Below are 7,287 nucleotides of genomic sequence, written 5' to 3'. Positions count from 1 at the left end.
GAAAATATCTCTTAAATTTATCAGAAAAAAAAGTTTTAACAAAGCTGAAGTTGGTTTGTGATTGCAGCTCAATTCAGGAAATGTTTAAAGAATTTTAATCTGCTCTAGTTGAGGAACGACAAAAGGTAAAATATTTAAACCTGGACTAGATTCTTCTACAATGATTGCAGAATATTTAAAACCAAGAAAATATAAAAGTAGTAATGATGTTCTTTCAAAACTTTTAGAAACTATGTTGATTAGTTTTTTTGCTTATAAAACAACAACTTCTATTTTTCTAAAAATGGTGGGTTTTCCCAACAAAACACACTAGGAGGAAAAATAATTCTTACACATTAATTCCATGACCTATTCAATTGTTAGCAAAAAAAGTGTTGATGTTCATATAAATCAACTATACATTACTGTGTATGGAAAACAAACACATTTATTAGATGAATTATTATTGGAATGCCTGCAAACCACATATACTTAAACTGGATTTAAGAATTTTTTTATTCAAATATATAACTTCATTATAAATTCCCTCCATGAAAACTTAGAAAGGAACATTTATGTCAAATAGAAGTCTTTGGTAGTGGCACTATCCCTGCACTGCGTGGTCAATAGTCTTTGTTGTTTTATTGTTCCAAACCTTGCATTTTATAAGTCTAAAAGGGCAACTGTTGCTTCCAGCAAAGGGCAATCAGTTCTAGAAAAATTGATTGAAAAGGCCAGATTGTTGAGGTGACATAAAGTAAAAATCTTTACACTGGCAGCAGCTGGTTTACGATGCCAATCATTGCACTTTCTGCATGAGGGTTAAATGATTCAGATGAGAATCAACCCTTTATAATTATCCTCCTTATTCAAGGTTAAAATAAAAGACAAATGACTGATCATCTCTGAAAGGCTTCATCTGCACTTTTCCTCAGCTAGTCGGTTGAGTCATGGGGCATTTGGCTGTAAAAAAAAAAAGATGCCGCAGATGTGCGTGTGCATGTGTAGGTTGCACCAAATTCCCACTGGAGCACWATGAAACAGACTGAACGTTTTCCTCTTTGCTTTGCCTGCAGTCTAGTGCTGAATACATACGCATAAATACATAAAGTAGCACCAACACGCACCTAAAGTGTGTACGTAGACATAAAGAAAGATTTTTTTTCTTCTTCATCCAAGTGTTGGAATTGAACASACACCTGCTGCCTCTTGTCGACGCAGATGCTCATACAGAACAAAAGTCAACTTCATCAACTGTCACCTGCAGAGACAACAACTCGGTAATTCGYTTTGGAATAAAACAAGCATACATTAAACTTCGAAACACTCTCCCCGGCTACAATCTAATTTTCTTTCCACCCATCATGCTAACGCCTAACTGCTCTCACGACAGCAAAACTTTTCTCATCACAGAAACAGAACATGTTTTTTCTCTCACAATGAYTGTAAAAGCCATAAAATTTGGTTGTATCTATTTAAGCAAAAAATATGAATGTGGAACATTTTCTATACACACATCTAAAGTTCAACTTTGCCTGAAGGCTAATTGTGAAGAGTTAGTTTATTTTTCTGAGTAACTCTCATGAATACGTTCAATTTCAGCCCAGGAAGTTTTTTCTTTTCTTCTATTCTTCTGTTTTAAAGTTCCTGTAAGTGCCTACTGTCTAAAAAAGTAAAAAGGGAATTACYCCATTTCACTATACAGTTTAGTGGTGATGCCGCCAGGAAGGCTGTTTCTTAAAGAGTGCCCTTGGCAGCAGTTAACAACACAAAATACACATAATCACAGCAAGGAATGTCCTCAAGGGGAGGCCTACTCCGGCTTATATACAGCTCTCACAGACACAAGTGTAGCGGTGGATACAAGCTAACGCTCGTGTACTTAAAGAAGACCGATACAAGCGTAGGGACAAAGGGATAYAGTTTACCCTGGAGGCAAAAAGCTATGTCAGAATGTATCTTTGAATGGTGTTGAAGGTTTGAACTCAGATTATAATAATGCTGCAACAAATGCGCCTCATCCAGAACAAAGCAGTTTCAAAAAAAATGGAAAGAAACTTTGAGCTGATAAAAAGGGTCTGAGTTTGTCTTTGAAGTTTGCATCTAGCTGCTCTGCAGAGGATGGCAGCTGCGCTTGACTTGAATAAACAATCGTCCCTGTAAAGTACGGTCTTTCTGCAACTTAGCACACTGTGTAGAAAGATGGGCAGCAAGTTTAAATTCATTTAATGGCAAGCAGAGTGAAACTGTGATTATACAAGTCAGACTGTATACTACGTCTTTGGAAAATTAAATTACTAATCACATGTTTATTTTCTTCAGTAAATATAATTCAAGTATGTTTCTTGTGGTGACGAAAGTGTTAATCAAAAAGAAAAAAAATAAGTAGGTCCTCTGGATGGGTTCTTTTTTAGTGAAACGTTTCATCTCTCCTCCAAGAGACTTCTTCAATCTGATGAGTTTCAGGTGAACTCAGCCTTATAAGCGGCCGCCTCCACATGGACAAACAGGTTAGTCACATGCAAAAGAGGGCCATTGCCTAACAATAGGCTTGATTAGCTCTATTTAGTCACATGYAAAAGAGGGCCATTGCCTAACAATAGGCTTGATTAGCTCTATTTAGTCACATGCAAAAGAGGGCCTACTTATTTTTTTTTTTTTGATTTTTTTTCTACCTGGATTACTGAGATGCATCAGGACAAAAGGGTTAAGTCTAACTGCAAGGCTGTTGGATCTTGAAATATTGCTGCTGCTCCTCTGCAGTGAAAGGAGTCCATTGAGGTGGTTCGGTTTTTGATTAGAAAGCCCACCGGTGCCTCGTTCTGGTGGATTTCTAAGCACATCTAATTTGGAAGAGATCCATGTAAGACTCAGAATGTTCCGCTTCTTCTCTGGCCTGGAAATTATTGGCTGAGAGGAAACATTTTCTCTCCAGTTTTATTTCTAGTTTAAAATCTACCCATTATTAGGTGTACAGTATACTGCAGCCGAACTGCCGAAATCTGTTCGCATTGTCAACGTTTCATGACAGAAACTGCATCATTCTGTTCGCAATGTCGACATTTTGGCACCTTCTTGTCGCAACCCGCGGGTCAAACTTTTTACCCCCCTCCGCATAAGAAGTTTGTGGGAGTGTTTGTTTAGGCCAGGGGTCTRCAACCTGCGTGGCCTCATGTGGCTCATTGGTCCCTCTAGAGTGGCTCTTTGAAAATGTGACYAAACATAACAGAATTTTTTTGTTTGTTTTTTATACCCATAACAGAAATCAATTTGTATGCAAATATGTGATCAATACTACTAATTTAAAAAGTAACACATGCTAGCTCATGCCAGCCTGTTGTTTACATAAAGAATCCAACTTATTTCTATGATATTTCTCTCAAATCCATCAGAATTACATTTAAAGTATTTGAAGACCACATAGTAATAGGAATTAGAAAAAAAATATGCCTGAACAGTGCAGTTGTGCTAGTTTTTATAAAATTTGGTATAAACTACAGTATTTTTCTTGTTTACATGAATCTGGTGTTTTCATTTGTCATGATGTGCAAAAATAATCATAAATAATAAAATTCACAATTTATTTTTCATCTTATAATGTCACCACCACTGGCTGTAAAGGTTCCCAAAAAGTCATTGAAAAGGCCCACGGACCACCAGTTGATAATTACAGCTTTAGCTTGTTTTGTGACTCTGGACACGTTATTAGTCAGCCAAATAGCAGAAATGGCTGTTTTGATGTAAAGGTTGCAGGTTTAGGCTGAAAGCGCTCAGAGGATGCATTTTGCGTCAACCACTCGCTTAAAAAAACTACTCACATCCAGAAGCCTGCKGTTGTAGGCTACCAGGAAGCAGACATTTCTAAAGATAGCCAAATGGCCAAAAACTCATGGATGGAGATAAAAGGGACATTGTGCAGAGAGGAATCTGTCAGATAAAGACTGTGGAGCTTTAACTATGACAGATTTGTGCACGAATAACTTTGGGTGATGGGTATCAGATTTTTTTTCTGCATTGTAGACTCCAGCGGGAAGAAACCCCATGTGGTGACTCATACCCAGAGCTCCTAGGAACATGGCACGATGTGTGAGGCTATAAAAGGTGTGTGCGAAAACGAATGCCAAACATCCACGTGACCATGTGTCGTCCGGTCGGCTGCTGAGTGACCATATGAATACTACATCAGTTCTTATTCAAACTTGACTGGAAACCCAAACATTTTGCAAGAGAATATTTTGAGGGTTTTTTTATAAGTTTACATCACACTTAAAGTAAACTCTTTTTAAAACCTTTAAATGTGCATCCCCAACAGGCACAACTTAGATTCTTTAATAGTCCTCAATCATTACAACGCTGCAACACACTGGCAATTCACCTAGACTCAACAGGTAACCAATCAGATGCAATGAAATCTATTTTGAGCTAATGAAAGAATCAACAGTCAAGCTCTTGTTTCCTACTGAACCACACAATAAACAGTTTGTCTGCAAATTGGACCACATGGGACACTTTAGGATGTGGGCTCTCTACAAGCGATGAATAAATTATCACAGAAATGAATGAACTCTCGTCTTGGTTTGGGGGGTATGAACAGAGGTGATTCAGACGACAGCTGTTAACACATGCCTAACTTGTTGCAGAGAGAACAGATTTACATTGCATTTGGTCAAAACAATAAAATCACCTTCCTTATGCCATAAAACCTCCCTCTGCCCCTTCGGAGCGTAGACATGAGCCTTCTGCGGCATCTGCACTGTGATGTCTGGCATCGGGACTTTGGCAGCGGATCTTATGGATTATGAAGTGAAGCCTCTGTGGATTAGCTTGTTTCCAGCACATCCAACAAATGTTGGATCAGGCTGAGATCTGGAGAATCTGAAAGCCAGGTTGACGCTGATTCTCTCTTCTATTTGCATTTTGGATGTCAAAGACTGTCACTGCCAGGAAAAGGTTTTTTTTTTTTTGTTTGTTTGATTGTTTTGTCTGTAACAATGTTTAGTTGGTCGACACATGCCAAAGTAATGCCTAATGCCAGGACCAAGGATCCCCCAGCAGGACATTGCGCTGTAATAAAGTCAGTGGGATTCACTTCAACTGTATGCCTTGGCTGATTAGTGTATGCACACACAAACATGCATATTAATGTGCACCTGTGCACCCAGACACATTTGTGGAAGTATTATCCTATTTCATGAGGMTTTGAGTGGAAGGAGTGGATGATAGGTAGGTGACAGTCGTGGAAGAGTGCAATTTGTGTGTGTTGGAGAAGGTGACAAGGCAGAGGAATGATAGATGAAGAAATGGATGTAGAGATTATCAGGGATCAACCCCTGACTGTCGATTTTATGTCAAGCCCATCACCCATTAGCTTCAGTCATCAGAGTACTGAGGACTTCCAGTTTACCCTCACACAAATACATATGCAAGTGGGTTTTACCTGATGGTGCATATGAGTGACGGCTGCAGGACAAGAAAAATAAGGTAAGTGACTGAAATGGATGGGTATGAAATGTCTTATAGATCCAAAAATAAGGATAGGGGATGGCTCAAGGGGCAGAAGTCATGTGGTTGACTGATGAATGAAAATGAGCAAATAATGATACTGACCATAGAGAGGAAGGAAAAAAAAATAATTGAAAAAAGGAGAAAATGTGACAGACAGTGTAGAAAATCTAAAAAAAGGCAGAAAATAGGAGCAGAAAAAGAGCAACCCCCCCCCTACCTTGCAACCCCTACAGACACTTACCCATCTGCTTCTCCACTCTGTTGAGGAGCCAGCAAACGAGCATAGTCCCAAAACAGTTGCGAGAAAGCCGTCTGAACGCTGGAAAGGAGCGAGGTAGGAAGAGAGAAGAGAGCAGCAGTCCTTGAACCAAGAAAGCAAAGCTTCTCGTATGCACCCGAGGAGGAACGGGAGAGAGCAGGGGAAATAAGGAAGGTACCACAAACACAAAAAAKAAAAAAAAGAAACTCTTCGAGAAATCCCAGATTTATTCGAAATCCACCTGAGAGGCAAACCCTCAGCTGTTGATTTTTAAACACACACGCTCACACAGCTCCCTCAATGAGCGCTGTCGCAATGACACCATCAGCTGCAAGGCTCCTCGGGCAGACTGAGAGGAGAAATGAACACACACAGACCCCCAGCACCTCCTCCCCCATTCCTCTTCGTTATTCCTGTTGTACCTTCTTGTCCACTTAATCCAACTACTCAGTCAAACAGAGGCAAGGAAGGGGTTTATCTTCTTCTGTTTAACTCTTTTTTATCTCAGTTTAAGAGCGCTGCTCTGCACTGCTGCAAAGTCTCTCCTCTTTCTGTGCCCTTCAGTATCGGACTGACTCTGCTTCACAGCGCAGAGAAGCTGGACTSCGTTTAGCTCCCTCCCCCTATCTCCCCTGCACTCCCACTGCTCTCCCTTTCCTCTCTCTGCTGCTGAATGTGTCTCCAYGCTTCCTCAGCCCCCTCCTTCAGTCCAGACTCACATATTTCATGCATTTTCCATTAAAGCAGGGTTTACAATCAGTGGCAGTGGCTCTGATTTGTATTTGAGCTTCTGATTTCAGATATAGGCAAAAGTGTATGYAACACAGAACACCTGGTTATTTGTAATCAGACTGTATACTTCTTATATTCTATATAGATAACACTTGATTCTGTAAARTGCAAAGTGGGATGAAAAGGAAAATACTGAATATGGGATCTGGTGGAAACGGTAGAAACAAAACTCAAAACAGATTAGAGTCAGGTCAAACAGAAAAAAAAATTAAAACTTTTAATTAAAATGACAAAAGAAAGTAGTTGCTTTAAAAAATTGGACCTTAAAAAGTCACTTACAAAAAAACACGAGAATTTCAAAAAATAATAATAAAAAATGTTTGGTTAAAAATGCAACCTAATACCAGTAATACCTGCTTCACTTGCTCTACATGCATTATCATGCAATACATAATAAGGATGTTATCAAAACTTTGGAGATTGAACAGCTTAGAATAAATACAAGGCATGATCCCAATGTTAGGGTGTATATTTTGCATTTGTTCGTCATTTTACTGGATGAATGATTTAAAACAGTGTTTCCCAAAGTTGGGGTCAAGACCCAAAGTGGGGTCCTGAAACATCAAGGTGGGGTCCTGAAAAGATTCTCTGAATTAATTACATTTTTGCCTTATTCAAAGGAGTGAGGTTAGTATATTTAAAATGGATAAATGTAGTATAAAAATATTGTTAATATGCCCATGTTTAACCTGATACAAATGTTTATCATCCAAAAATAGCTTGGGGAACAGGTCTCCGCTACTGTTATTTTG

General features: G+C 39.0%; 1 protein-coding gene across 1 annotated transcript in view; it reads right to left on the bottom strand.

Moving 5' to 3' along the window:
• The window catches only part of LOC106529822 (glutamate receptor ionotropic, kainate 5), a gene marked incomplete at its 3' end in the record, with an annotated part of 153,241 nt that extends 146,904 nt beyond the window's left edge, over positions 1-6,337 (bottom strand). The window contains 1 exon segment of the mRNA XM_014025334.1: positions 5,726-6,337.
• Between the last annotated feature and the right edge of the window lie 950 nt (positions 6,338-7,287).

Source organism: Austrofundulus limnaeus, unplaced genomic scaffold (genome assembly GCF_001266775.1).
Source record: "Austrofundulus limnaeus strain Quisiro unplaced genomic scaffold, Austrofundulus_limnaeus-1.0 Scaffold469, whole genome shotgun sequence".
Classification (NCBI taxonomy): domain Eukaryota; kingdom Metazoa; phylum Chordata; class Actinopteri; order Cyprinodontiformes; family Rivulidae; genus Austrofundulus; species Austrofundulus limnaeus.
This window is presented reverse-complemented; position numbering and strand designations above follow the sequence as displayed.